Source organism: Xenopus laevis, unplaced genomic scaffold (assembly GCF_017654675.1).
Source record: "Xenopus laevis strain J_2021 unplaced genomic scaffold, Xenopus_laevis_v10.1 Sca9, whole genome shotgun sequence".
NCBI lineage: Eukaryota > Metazoa > Chordata > Amphibia > Anura > Pipidae > Xenopus > Xenopus laevis.
Window position 1 is genome coordinate 11,015 of NW_024467197.1, and position 15,611 is coordinate 26,625.

The 15,611-nt window shown below is 40.8% G+C and overlaps 2 pseudogenes; one reads left to right on the forward strand and one right to left on the reverse strand.

Annotated features, from left to right (window-relative positions):
- Window positions 1-4,091: 4,091 nt before the first annotated feature.
- On the reverse strand, window positions 4,092-10,637 carry LOC121399251 (annotated as a pseudogene).
- On the forward strand, window positions 10,636-15,023 carry LOC121399252 (annotated as a pseudogene).
- The last annotated feature ends 588 nt before the right edge of the window (window positions 15,024-15,611 follow it).

Genomic DNA, 15,611 nt, shown 5'->3' on the forward strand with positions numbered 1-15,611 from the left:
TGACATTACTGGCTCTTACTAGTAGTTTGTGGGAGAAAGCAGAGAAGTTACGGTAATGGGGCAGGCTCAATTTGTAAAAAACAGGTGTACTGCTCTTCCAGCAAGAATGCCATTGTCGCTCGCTATTAGTTAGGCTTTATCTAATCTGCAAAAAAGAGTTAACGTTTATGCACTAGCAGCCAAAAGGACGAGGGATGAATAGAATGGAAGGCTCTCTGGGTATCTGAAGATATGCTCCTGGTGAGTGATTTAATGATGTGGGAGTTTAGCAGTTCGGAACCACAAACATTCTGTTGGTGATTTTAAAGCCATAGACACAGCTGAAACACAGCTCTGAGAAAGAATAATCATATTATAGGATGCCATGGTTAGGTCACTCAACATAATCACCAGCAGGTCCAGACACAGGGACGCAATAGTAATAAACCAGGCCTCTTGGTGGCTGGGTGTGACGCGCCGCTAGATTTGGCACCAGGCAAGGCATGGGAGAGATTGGGCCTAGGAAAGGACTTGTATGGTGGGGAAGTGAAAGAAGCGGACTGGTGAAAGGTATTTGATTCCGTTTGTCGAAGCTGAGGCAGGTAGTTGAAGTAAAATAAGTCAAAAATCACAATTATGTTGTTTTATACCTGAGAGAGACGAGGTCATAGGCACTGTACTATGGCCTCAGGGTTGCCACCAGACACGCACGATTTAACGATATCTTTTTGCTTTGTTTTTTTAGGTTGTTGTTAGGTAGGAGTGGAATGTTGTTATCCGCAGAACCCTACTTATCCGAAAGCTCTGAATTACGGAAAGTGTGTTGTCTCCAAAGACGTACATTTTATCCAAGGTAATGCAATTTTTTCGCAAATGGCTTTTTGCGCTTTTGCTCTGTAATCAGATTAAAACCGAGCTTTCGTTTGTACTTGATCCAAACTAAGATAATAATTAATTCCTTATTTGGAAGCAAAACCAGGCGCTATTGAGTTTTCCGTTATCGCGGAAAACCTTCAGGTCCTGAGGCATTCGCTGTATAACAGGTCGCTATACTTGTAACCAACCAAGTGCCACCTCACATGTTAGCTTGGCACACGCCAGGCTGCGACTCTCATGGAATCCGGCGCTCCAGGTGTATGCTACTATGAAATGATCGCACTTAGGCTAGGTTTGGCGACATGACTTCCTTGCGTGCAATTTTTGGGTCAGTATTATTATTCATTCCAGTAATAACGCAACACGTAGGAGTGTATTCAGTATCCTGCTCTGCTTGAGAGTATTGACACAATTGTACTGGTGTCATTTAAACACATAAACTTTGTAAGAGATTCTTTTTAAACAGTTTTGAACAGATTCTCTTTCGGTACAACATTTTTAGAAACATTTTAGCGCTCCACTTTTTTTTAAAGGGATATATCTGTCCATGGAAGAAATGTTAAACCTAGAAGTGTTTGTATTTAAACTTCTTGAAATCTGACATGGGGCTAGACATACGTTGTTCGTTTCCCAGCTGCCTGCGGAGTCATGGGTGGACTTGGTCGCTCGTTTGATCAACTTGGTAGTCAGCTCTTGTGAAGCTCTGCTGTTAGTGTGCCAGGAGTTTGGAGTGGATATCACCCACGCTGCCTACTTTCGCCCCCCCAGCCCAGCGGCGATTTGGTTTACCTAAGGGGCCTGCCTGACCGGCTCATGCAATGCGCCGCCCCAGTCCCTGCACACGGAACTTCACCTTCGGAGGTGGAACGCAGACGAACACTAATGCTGAGAGAGAGCAAGTGCGGTCTCTCTCACCTTAGTAAAGCCCGAGGATTTGCCGGTTTAAAAGAACACGAATTCGGCTCTCCTAATGAGGTTACTCAAGGTGCGGCTTTTGGTTGCCGCCCCCGGTGAAAACCTCTCTTGCGTGCCCCCTGGCCGCCTCCCAGGGCCAGCGCGCTAACAAAGAACCTGGCCTGGTAGAGTGTCAAGAACAGCAGACTTAATCAGGTAAGAATCCAGGTGCCAGCTGCAATCATTGTCAGGTTAGCAGTTGAGGTAAGGAGGAATATCAACAGACCTCCGCCAGTCTGGCTCTTTCTGAAGAAGCACGATGACCAGGGCAAATAAAGCACTGAGATGAGGACCTACACAGTCAATAGGTTTATCAAACGTAAAAGGACATTTACAGTTCACTTGTCTTGGTTCAGGAATTTACATTTTATATTGGTTAGAGACATGAATTATTTGCAGTGTAATTTAGAAATAAAAACTACATTGTAAAAATCATGAAGAAACCCTTTTTGCTTTAGCTCATGAGCTAAACCTAAATCGAGTCTAGCCATTGGTGACATCTGCGGCTGTACCTGTATCTTGTAATATATTGGTTGTTAAGCTTTTCGACAAACGAGATTCCCTGCGGCATTTTAAGGCCTATGGTGCAAGCTTTTGGCTTTAATTTGGAACATGATGATTGTATTGTAAACGCAGTGTTTAACACCACTTTTACTTCAAAAATGCTGATCATCACATTTTGTGAATTGTGAATAGATTTAAACATTTTTCACATCAAAGGCATTTGCAGTGGTTTAGGGGACCAACAGCAGCACAAGATTTCAACAGGTAGGTGTAAGACACGATGGAGCGATAATAGAGGGTATGAAGGGAGGTGTTCATAGGAGAACTTAAACCCTAAAATGAATGTTGGCTAAAAACGACCATCTGTTTTATGTATAGTACTGACTTATTTGCATGCCAGCCTAAGTGTTCAGCTTCACGAATAGCAGAGCAACCTGATCGCAGGACTTCAAACTTGTCACATGACTCTTGATGGAGGGGTCACCTCAATCTGTTGGGAAAGTGTCTGTGAAACGTCAATATGACTAGTGGGCTCTGAAGCAGTTGTTGAGAAAGAGCTAAAGGGCTCGTCATAATGTATCATTAGCAGCAAAACAGGTTGGCTGTGGATATACTGGATGCTACAGGGCTGGATTATATACATTTCTGATTCTAACTGGCAAGCTGGCGTTTTCTGTGATGGGCCTGTAGTGATGTATACTGTGAATGTTTAATTTACTTATCAGACACTTAATACTGTGACATTTATATTCTATGCGTTCTGTCATATCTTATGAAAGTGGGTCCCTCAAAGCTCAGTTAAGTGACAGCAGAGCACAGAGCATTACGACCCCGTAAATCAGCAGAAAGAAGATGGGGCGGCTACTGGGGCATCTTTATGAAAGGCTCACAGATACTTCCCCTGGCACTAACTTTGGCACTCGTAGTTTTTTCAAAGTCGGCGCAGTGGCCAGATGCCACCGCTGGGCCGATTTTTCATTATGAAGCCGATGGGAAAGGTAGGGGGATAAGGCGCAAGTTTGGGAAGATTGTCACCCTTGCCGCAAGGACAACAGACGATTGTTTTCGCTGAGGTCGTCATTAATCTCCCGAGCCTGCCAGGTGCCCTTTTTCCGCTAAAGCTCAGAAATGGCTAAATTAAGGCAGAGTAGATAGTTAATGGGGTGCGCATCCCTTGTGTAAGAGAAGCAGAGCAAAGAATTGTTTTGCAGGATATAGAGGGAAGTGGGAATGCAGTATAAAATCAACATAAAGCCTCCCTGTTTGCTCTTGCTCGCTGTCGCCTCGTAGCTGTAAAAAAGAAAACAATCCATGTCAGGATCTGAATGAATAATAGCATCTGCATGGGTCAGGGGGGGCCGGTCTATCTTTTTTGGAAAGTTTATTCTGCCAGAAGAGGACGCTTTCGTGGGCAATTCATGTATGGGGCTGAATTCCTCAACAGTGTCCTGTCTCTGTGGGATGGGGGAGAATGGTACGCTTTAAGGTGATATAGTGATTTGCAATTGCCTATCTTTGTTTTTAAACTTTTTCTCAACCTTCTCTATACATCAAAAGTATACGGATAAAACAAGAATAAGAACAGCAGTACTTACCTTGTAACAGGTCGCTGAGAAGTTCGTCGGATGTAGAGCTTGTCTATATTTGAGTCACACGAATTCCAAGTTTTTTGCTATGGTATTCTGCCTAACGAATGTTCATCGCCTGCTGCTTTGGACTCAAGCTATTAACATCAACTCTTGCACGAGTCTTTTGTCTGTACATCATCTAGCTTCTCTTCACTTCTTGGCAATCTGAGGTTGCAAGGAGACTGGGCATCGGTCGAGAAGCAGGTCTTTGTCACAGCTGCTCTTTCGAAGAAAGGTCATCGGGATTTCAGGTGCAATTACACCTTTCAGTTTGTGGCTCACTTGTGATAATGGTTTTAGGAGAATGGTGTATTTCTTTGGTTGCCTGGTGGAGGGCCAGTGGAGCAGGCCTGGATGGTTTGAGTGGGAAAGGAGGAGATGCGCTTTGTGTATATTGCACTTTTTTTGTGATCTAGCTCTAATTAGATGAAGTTGAATTGGATCTGATGGTTGGCGGGAGGGGTGGGCGTCTTAATGTTTTTCTTTTTTCGGTGGATTTTTACTTTTGGAGAGCTGAGATGTGCCTCTAATGATGTCTGTTTCAGAACTGTTATCCAGTATTGACAAATGTCTTGCCGCATACTTGTTGCATTTGCTATAGGGTTGGAGAGGCTTTTTTCAAACTGAGAAAGTTGCTTCAGATATTTAGAGTCGCAGGTTGATTAATACATCCACTGTTTACGCTACGTGTTCCACTTTGTGGCCTCTCTGCCTGTGAAGACCCATGTACATGTGGATAGGACATTCCTGTTTATTTTTTTGGAGTTAGAACACATCTTAGATTTTTTCTGCTGGCTGATCATCTACCAAAGAGCTATATGCTGGTCCTGAAGGCTACTTTTTCTATTATTTTTGTTCTGGACTCTTCTGAACTCTTCTGAGCATGTATCTGCTCATACAGGTGTAATTCTAAGAGAGAGCCCTTTTGGAAGAGCCAACTTTCTCATTGTGAAGCATTAGACGCCTTGTCCACCGACAGGTCAACTGTCAGTAATCGGTTTTTGAACTTTATTAGCATCTTGAACAGGATTTGCAGGGCTGCTCATATACCTTACCTCTGATGGGCGAGGAGGTAGCTGTGGCTTAGGAGATTTTGGCTACGTAGCATTTCATAGTCTATTTACAGGGATTTTCAATAATGCCTATTTTAAAAATGAAATTCTGAATTTGGAATTTTGCACTGTGATTCAGCATGAGACACTTGAGGAATCTTCAACACATGCACATCCCAGTAAATGAGGATCAGAACCATCTGTGGCTTGTCTGCAGGAGGAGAAGTCAACATTGTATGAGGTGTTGCTGATCTTGTTTCCCTCTGGTGACGTTCTGGTGAAAAGAATTTTTGTTCTGAGGCTCTCGCAGATTTCACAATCTGTTGAGGAAAAATACGCCTGTTTCCATACAACTCCCTTCAAGCCCACACCCGTCTTCTAACACGTCTGATTATTTTAGACTTATCACGCAACTTCAAATCAAGCTCTCTCTGCTGCCATAGCCTCAATTTATAAAGAGCAATGTGCAGAAAAAGTGCATCTTGGTCTTCATTTTTTCCTGGCGTTTTCCCTGCTGAAGTTTCCTTGTTCAGGCGAACTCGTACTTTCTGATAGCTTGTCGAATGTTTAAAGTCATCATAGGTGTTACGAATAATTTATCCTATACCATAGAAACCCTCAAGGGGTTTAGCAATCTTACAAAGCCTTCTGGAAAGATTCCTTTCGCCCATTTAGTTCACCTCCAAACTATCGCAGACTCTGGCATCGCCAGTGATTGTAATAATGTGTCTCCTTGCTATAAAATAGCCAGCTCCTCTTCCAGCTTGTGAGCAGAAAGTCCTAAAATGGCTCTTGCCTGGCCAAATGGCATAACTTGGGAGGCTCAAGAGTAGAGTTCTGACAAAGCTGGCGGCTTCTGTGATGAAGATCAGAATTCCTGGACACGACGATAATGGGGGAAAAATCTGTGGAGCCCCCAACAATTGCGTCCTTGTAACCAACTGGAAAGTCAATGTTCCCTCCAGAACCACTAGATCAGCTCTGTTTAAAATAAGTGCCAACACAACATAAAAACAAGTGAGAATTGATGAACTTTGCGAACACTGAACAGATTATTATAAATTAGGGATGCATCCGAATCCACTATTTGGATTCGGCGTTGGGCCGAACCACTAATCCTTCACGAAAGATTTGGCCGAATACCAACAAATCCGAATTTGCATATGGCAAATTAAGGGGGAGGGAAAATTATTTTTATTTCCTTGTTTGGTGAAAAAGTCTCGTGATTTCCCTCCCTACCTAACTTTTACACATGTTCTAATTAGGATTCGATTTGGCCGGGGCAGAAGGATTTGGCTGAATCTGAATCCTGTTGAAAATGGCCGAATCACTGGCAAATCAGCCGAACAGAAAATCTTGGATTCGGGATTGCATTCCCTCTTATTGAATTATATTATAAAAATATACCAATGGTTACGATTTGATTGTGAAAATGACCAGTGCGCATAGTAAGCGGTTAACTATGATAGCGCATTTTTTTAAAACAAATTATGAACTCCAACTTCGCTGCAGGCTTATAGGCCCTACTGAGGACTGAAATCTAACTTTGCCTAGACGATGTTACAGAGTATGGTACTTCTCTCTCTCTGAAGACAGAGCAGTGCTCATATTTCTTGCATGTTGATTTTATTTGCAAATAAGTTGTTAAACGAGTGGCCTGTATCTTACACATGTTTAATTAATTTTCGTTAGATAGCTCGTCCAGCGAGTATTACATTTATACTATAACTTGTTTCAGTGGAGTGTCTGCTAAAAGTTATACCAGCATAAATCATAGACAAAGTTAGCGACCCTCCATATCTGGATAAGCTAAGTAAGACCAAATGCCAAATGTTTTCCAGTATATACAGTGTAGATTACGCTCTGACATTACATCACACTGTCAGTAGAGTTTCTATATGACTGGGCCCGCTAGGATTTGACAAATGAGTTCAGCCGCTGCCCATCGTCTTCATTAGTCAAGATACATTGAAAGTTTGGTAAGTTACTTATGTACTCGTGAACGACTGCAAAGCTCATATGATGTTAACACGTTTAATTAGTTTGTCCCTGCCATTTGAGGAGTAGATTACACAGACATCTGCGAAAACACATCTTGTTTATTACCGCCAGACTGTGTTTTAGAGGAAGTATTTCTACATTGGCCTTCTGACATTCATATGGCTAACTTACAAGTGATCAGGCTTGTGCTGAATCATCACCTTTTGCCTATTTGCTTTAGTGTAGTGGCGGAATATCTGAAGGCTGAAAAGGTAACTATAGCCGTCCTACTTTCTTGAGTTGCATCACAAGCACAATCAAAACAGAAAATAAGCGCGGGAAGGTGGCCTAATGAGGTACCTTTTTATAAGGCATACATGTATCTTTTTCACGCCCGCAGCTTGTTTTATGATATATAATACTATAGATATATTAGGAGTATATGGTAGGCTATATCTATATTACATAGCTGAACTTATACCGGGAGACAACACTCGCACTTCTGTGATCCAGTCTTGGAGATACTGTGAGGTGCTGGGTTCCAAGTTTTCAGCATATTCAATTATTGGATAAGGACGGCATCGCTTGATAAAGGCCCGAAGGCATTGGGATTGCGAAAACGTTGGAGTGCCACACAAGTTAAAATAAAAAACACTTTTTTCACGAAACATTGGAGTGCGGTCCTTGATCCAAGTGAGATTATCATAGTATGATATTTATTGTATATTGTAGGTTATATTTACCTTATGTCGATTATACTGAATATGAGTAATTATAGTAGGTATTATTAATAGTAGTAATATATATAGTATCTGTAATAATTGTGTCTATACTGCTGCGCGTGATTCGTCACGCTATTAGTCAGGAAGTGATACCGACTTGGATGTGGTAAGTTAAAAGGCGCATGCCAAGTTTGGGGAGGTGGTGGTGTAGCTTTGGATAGTCAGGTCAAGTAAGGTTGCCAAGGTAACTCGTTCAGTCCCTTTGTAAAATGAATATTAAGTAATATAAAAGGAATATAACAGATTTAAATAAAATGTAGAACATATATTCTTCACGCGACCAGCTTTAGAAAGCCTGTTTTAGAAAATAGAGGAGCTCAGCTGTAGATTATAGCTCTATGATTAGTATTACACTCTCGCCACACAATATTTTGATAAATAAAATAATGAATATATGTATATAATATATATGGTATAGCTATGGATATAAATATGTTATCAAACAGTGTATCAGAGTTTGGCCAGTATGTTGAATGAATTTCTAATGTTTTTAATTATTTAGGGTAGCCCAATGAAAGAGCCGGTTTTTTATCTTTTAAACGAGCCAAAGTATTGAACATCAATATATTGTACTCTTTGCATGTTTTGTAGATTGTTTGTTTTGTAGCATGTGTTATGTACGTGTAAGGAGGTTCAAGCTATGCTGATGTAATTCTGTTGGATGAGGTCAGCCAACTTAACGTGTCCTGGCCGTCATTGTGTATTGAAGAAGGCATTGTCAACATTGTGGCTTTTTCTCTACATTTGAGAAAGGGCGTGAAACGTTAGTCATTTTCAAGTAAACATTTTTATTTTTCATTTAAGTCCTGAGAGTGTGGGGACCTTTCCTGTGTGATCAGATATTCTAACATTTTGACACTGGAGCGCCAGGCACAATTTGAACTAAGTATCGAGAGTGCTTGACTGCCTCTATGGTAATGGTTATTATAGTAACTATAGGAACCTATACGGAAGTTTAGGACTGTTAATGACATTTTTGCATAAAGGTTTGTAGGAGCGCACAAACCTGAAACGTTTAATTGTAGACTTGTTTTTACGATCATAAGATTGGAGTGCTGCACATAGATTTATCTGGAGTGAATATTACTATATCACCACTCAACTAAGTGCAGGGGCACTTCATACAGGGTGGACTGAAGGGACCGAGGAGTGTCGGTGTACTGTTTATGGGGTAATGTATAGTAGGTAGTATATATATAATAGTAGGTAATTAATATAGTTATAGTATATATGCTTATATAACGTATTAGGTATTATATATGTCTCACTGTGCATTTCAATAATATTTGATGAGATAGCACCAGGAATATTAAAACATTTAAAATAAAGATAAAAATATCAATGCACCGGTTTCATTGTTGTAGTGCCACTGTGTCTGCACGCCGCTACATCTAATCACTAAGCTCGACAAGTTACCTGTCAAGTTTTATAATTCTTAGTTAGCCAGATCAGACAGAGGATTCTTGGAGGGAACTTGGGTGCTTTTTCCAAGGTTGCTCTTTGTTGTTGAAGTTGTGTGGTATATGCATGTGGAATGCCAGGGCCCAGAGCTGGCAATCTATCGGGTTCGTGGCAATCAGAGGGGCTGCCTATAGGAGGTGCCGATATGAAGTGAGCTATTAAGTGGGCTGGTGGGGTGCTGTTTTGGGCCTCTCTGTACTAGGGAATGAGCCGAGGGGGCCTATTTGAATCCCCAGTCCAGGTCCTGCGCATCATAAGCTGCAAGAATGAAAGAGCGTCTTGAGGCCTTTAGAAAGAAAGTGTAAAGCTGCCTAATAAACAGCGAATGCTTGATGTCCAAAAATTTGTTGGTCCAATTTCTTCTCAAATGCTCTGTCCGCTAGACTTCAATAGGCAGCTTTAACTTTTCTTTCTAAAGGCCTGCAGAGCTCTGTCTTTTGAGCTATGTCAGGACTGGACTGGGAGTGTCAAAAATGGGCCATGCGCTATTCCTAGGTAGTCGGAGAGGCCCAATACGAGACCCAGCCGAGCCCCACTTAATAGCTCACTTTCCTATGGCACCTTATGTAGGCGCCCCTCTGCATTTTGCCAGGAACCATAGATGTGCCCAGTCTGGGCCTGGCGTATGATTGGATACCCACACACTTCAACTAACAAAGAGCAAGAACCTTAAAAAGCACAAGTTTCCTCCAAGATCTGCTCTCTGATCTGGGCTACTAGATTATAGATTGGAGGTATTTGAATGCCTAGTGATATAGAGATTGTGAGGGGGGTGCCAGACACAGTGGACTACAAAATGTAATGGTGCATGATAATTTTTTGATCTTTATTTAACATTTTTATAATTTCCTTTTATTATCAATATTATTGAGAATGAAGTGTATTACTATATAGTATATATATATAGTATATATCTTATGTAGGTATATAGTGATATATATACGTAATATATAACATTTACATACGCCCTAACATCAGTCGCGCAACACTCTCGTCTCTTCAGTTCCACTTTGGAGTGCTGCACTTAGTTGGTGTTGTAGTATAGTTCCATCTTCAGAAAATGTGCTGCACTCCCACATGTTATGATGGTAGAAACAGTTCGCAGTAACGTTTCGTCGCGTTGTGGTTTCTAGCAACCTTTTATCAAATGTCATTAACAATCTAAGACTTCCGTAGAGGTTTAATATACGTATTAATAACCATTCAATAGAGGCGTCAAGCAACTCCTCGATACGCTTAGTTCAAATGTGCCTGGGTGCAGTGTCCAAAATGGTTAGATATATGTATCACACAGAAAAGTCCCCATCGTCTCAGGACTTAGAATAGAAATAAAAAAATGTTTTTATTGAATGACGTAACGTTTCCCGAGCCTTTCTCAAGGTGTGGAAAAGCCCAATGTTGATGGCCTTTAAATACAGCATGACGGTTAGGAACAGTATTGGCTGACCTATCAACATTATCATCAGACTAGTTGGAATACACGTATAACCATTACAAAGAAACAATTACAAAACCAAGCAAATTACATATATTGGTGTTCAAATACTGCTGGTAAGTTAAAACGGCCTTTTCATTTGGCTTAGCCTAAATAATTAACAACATGTAGAATTATTTTCACTATCTGATGATAATAGTTGATATAAGTATATCTTATATATAAGTATTATAGTATATTGTATATATTCCTGTATTATCCAATATTTGTGTGGAGTGTAATTAACAATGAATATATTTTGAAGCTTGCTCTTTATCTTTTAAAACAGGCTTTAAGCTGGGTGACGGAAAATATTATGTTTTTACATATTTTATTTAAATGTTTATGAGTTCGCCTTATTTACTTAATTATACATTTTACAAAAGGGAATAAAGATTTTATACCTGCACTTACTTGCCTTGCTTTTCGGAAGTAAAACTCCCAAACTATGGCTTGCCCTTTATTTAAGAGCACCAGTGGTATCACCTGGACTATAACGTGGATATATGATATATCAGTATATATATATCATAAATAGGTAATATGATAATAACTTATATACGTATAATATAGGTAATGATATATTTATATATATATTATATATATATATGATTATCATTGGATAAGGACCGCAACTCCGAATGTTTTTCGTGAAAAAAAGTTTTTATTTTAAACTTGGTGCATCTCCAATCGTTCGGCCCATGCCTATGGCCTTTATGCAAGGTAGCGGGTCCTTTCCAATGATGTTGTATGCTGGAAGCTTTGACCCAGCACCCACAGGTATCGTTCAAGACTGGGATCAGAGTGTGCGAGGTGTTTGTCTAATATAGTATATTGTATAGTCTATAGGCTATATGTATATATTATATATATTAGCAAAAGTCGTTGGGTGAAAAGAAATATGTTGCTTATAAAAATGTGCTCCTCATTGACTGGTTATTTGTTTTGATTGTGCGTTGTGATGAAACCAAGAAACTAACGGGACCGTATGTTTTTTACTTCTCAAGGCTTTCAGAATATTGCCATAGCATGAAAGGCACATATGGGGCAAAAGGTATGTTCAGCACAAAGCCTTATAAGCTTTCTAGTTAGCATGGAATGTCAAGGGCCAATGTAAGATGATCTTCTCTACACAGTTCGCTGGGAATAACAAGGGATCGTGTGTTTCGAGATGTGTTTATCATCTACAATGGCAGGGTTTACACTAATTAAACTTGTTACATCATATTGCTTTGAGTGTTTGCAGAGTTTACAATCAGGTAACTTACAGAACTTCAGATGTATGACAGTGAAGAGATGGGGCAGGGCTCGAACTTTAAATCCTGGGGGTCTGCAGTTATAGAAACTCACTGAAGTGTGTGTAATGTAGTCGGTAATTACCTTTATCTGAAACAATTGTGTGGATTTGGTTTTACTTGGCGTTTCCAGTAGATGGTCGCTTCTTTGTCTAGACCCTATGGCTGGGTAAACCTTTTAAGAGACAGCCCTCACTGAGAAGTGTATTAGTTAATATTACTTCTGGACGAGCTATCAAGGAAAATTTAATTAAATGTTGTAAATCAGCCGTTTTTAAAATTATTTGCAAATAAAGATAAATGAGAAAATTATGAGTAACTGTCCTGTCTTACAGAGAAGCAAAGGTACCATACTTGTGAACATCTAGAGGCTAAAGTTAGATTCTATATCAGTTCAGTAGGGGTTAGGATGCTGGAGGGAAAGTTTGGAGTTCATATATTTTTTTTTAAAAAAAATGCCTTCTAGTTACCTTTATGCATGGCTAATTCTGTTCACAATAAATGTAACCATGATTTATTTTTTATAATATTTAATAAATAATAGAGGATGGCACGCGAATCTCAAGATTCTGTTCGGAGGTTTGGCCAGGATTCGGCATTTTCGCAGAACGACCGCACTCTCACGATTCAGCCAAATCTTCTGCCCGGCCAAATCGGAATCCTATTTGCATGTGTAAATTAGGGGTATGGGAGGGAAAGTCACGAGAACTTTTTTGTCAACCAAACAAGGAAAAATAAAAATATTTTCCCTCCCCCCTAATTTGCATATGCAAATTCGGATTGGTTTGGTTATTCGGCAAATCTTTTCGGTGAAGGATTAGGTGGGTTCGGCCGAATCCCAAAATAGTGGATTCGGTGGGCATCCCTAATTTATAAATATCTGTTCAGTTGTTGGGCAAAGGTTTCATCAATTCTCACTTGTTGTTTTGGCTATGTTGTGTGGCACTTAAATTTAGACAGGTAGATCTAGTGGGTTCTGGAGGGAACATTGCCTTCCAGTTGGTTACAAGGACGCACTTGTTGGGGTGCCAAGGGATTTTTCCATTATCGTGTTGTCCAGGAATTCTAATCATGTCATACCAGAAGCCGCCAAGCTTTGTCAGATCTCTACCTCTTGAGCTCGGCAAGGTTTATGCTCTGATTGTGCCAGGCAAGGGAGCGCATTTTAGGACTTTCTGCCTCAGCTGGAAGAGGAGCTGGATTTTATAGGAAGCGAGGACCATTTATTATCAATCACTGGCGTGCCCCACAGCGTCTGGATGGTTTGAGGGTGAACTAATTGGCGGCGAGAAGAGGAATCTGTTCCAAGACAGGCTTTGGTAGAATTGCTAAAACGCCCGTGAGGGTTTCCTGGATGGTTGAATTATATTCGTAACACCTATGATGACTTTAAACATGACAAGCTATCAGAAGTAGGCCGAGTTGCCTGAACAAGGAAAGCTTCAGCAGGGAAAAACGGCAGGAAAAATGAAGACGCACAGGATGGCACTGTTTGCAAATTGCTCTTTATAAATTTGAGGCTATGGGCAGAGCGAAGCTTGTTTTTGAGTTGGTGATAAGATTAATAATAATTTCAGACGTTTAGAATGACGGGGTGGGCTTGAAGGGGAGTTGTATGGAAACAGGGGTATTTCTTTCCTCAAGGATTTCGTGAAATTGGAGAGCTCAGGAACAAAATTCTTTTGTCACCAGACCCGTCATCCAGAGGGAAACACGATCAAGGCAACACTCATACAATGTTGACTTCTCTTCTGGCAGACCAGCCACTAGTGGTTCTGATCCTCATTATGGGGATGGTGCAATGTTGAAGATTCCTCAGAGTGTCTCAACTTGGCTGCAATCACAGGGTGCAAATTCCAAATTCAGAAATCTTCATTTAAATAGAGTTAATGAAATCCCTGTAAATGACTATGAAATGCTACGTAGCAAATCTGCCTAAGCCACAGCTACCTCTCGCCCACAGAGTAAGGTATATGGCAGCCCTGCAAATCCTGTTCAAGATGCTAATTAAAGTCAAACCCGATTACTGCACAGTTGCCTGTCGGTGGACAAGGGTCTAATGGTTCACATGAGAAGTGGTCTTCCAAAAGGCTCTCTCTTTAATTACACCTGATGAGTGCAGTACATGCTCAGAAGAGTTCAGAAGAGTCCAAGAACAAAAATAATAGAAAAAGTAGCCTTCAGGACCCAGGATATAGCTCTTTTGGTAGATGATCAGCAGCAGAAATCTAATGATGTGTTCTAACTCCAAAAATAAACAGGAATGTCCTTCCACATGTACATGGTCTTCACAGGCAGAGAGGCCACAAAGTGGAACACGTAGCGTAAACAGTGGATGTGAATTAATCAACCTGGACTCTAAATTATCTGAGCAACTTTCTCAGTTTGAAAAAAGCCTCTCCAACCCTATAGCAAATGGCAACAAGTATGCGTCAAGACATTTGTCAATACTGGATAACAGTTCTGAAACAGACATCATTAGAGGCACATCTCAGCTCTCCAAAGTCCAAAAATCACCCGAAAAAAGAAAAACATTAAGACCCCCACCCCCTCGGCCAACCATCAGATCCAATTCAACTTCATCTATTAGAGGTAGATCACAAAAAAGTGCATATACACAAAGCGCATCTCCTCCTTTCCCACTCAAACCATCCAGGCCTGCTCCACTGCCTCCACCAGGCAACCAAAGAAATACACCATCTCCTAAACCATTATCACAAGTGAGCCCACAAACTGAAAGTGTAATTGCACCTGAAATCCATGACCTTTCTTCAGAAGAGCAGTGTGACAAAGACCATGCTTCACCATGCCCGTTCCTGCAACTCAAGATTGAAGAAGTTGAAAGAGAGCTAGATGTGTACAGAAAGACTCGTGAAGAGTTGATGTTAATGCTTGAGGAAGAGCAGGATGAACTTGTTAGGGCAGAAACCATAGAAAACTTGGAATTCTGTGACTCAAATATAGAAAGTCTACATGGAGAACTTCAGCGCCTTAAAGGTAAGTTCTGCTGTTTTATTTTTTATCGTTTTGATGTATAGAAAGGTGAGAAAAAGTTTAAAAACAAAGATAGGATTGCAAATCACTTATCTACCTTAAGCTTACCATTCGTCCCCATCCCACAGAGACAGGACCTGTTTGAGGAATTCAGCCCCCATACAGAATTGCCCCACGAAGCGTCCTCTTCTGGCAGAATAACTTTCAAAAATGACCCCCTGACCCATGCAGAATTATTATCAGATCCTGCATTGGATTTTTTCTTTTTACAGCTAAGGGACAGAGAAGAGCAAACAGGAGGCTTTATGTTTATTTATCTGCATTCCCACTTCCCTTATATTGCAACAATTTTGCTCTGTTTCTTCCACAATGATGCCATTAACTATTTACTTGCCTTAATTAGCCATTCTGAGTTTAAGGGAAAAGGGCACCTGGGCAGACTCGGGGAGATTAGACGCCTCGTGAAAAATCGTCTGTTCTTCGGGGTGACAATCTTCCCAAACTGCCTTCCCCTACCTTCCCATCGGCTATAATGAAAAATCGCCAGCGGGATGGCACTCGCGGACTTTGAAAAACTAAGTGCCAAGAGTGCCAGGGAAGATCTGTGCCTTCAAAGATGCCCCAGTAGCTCC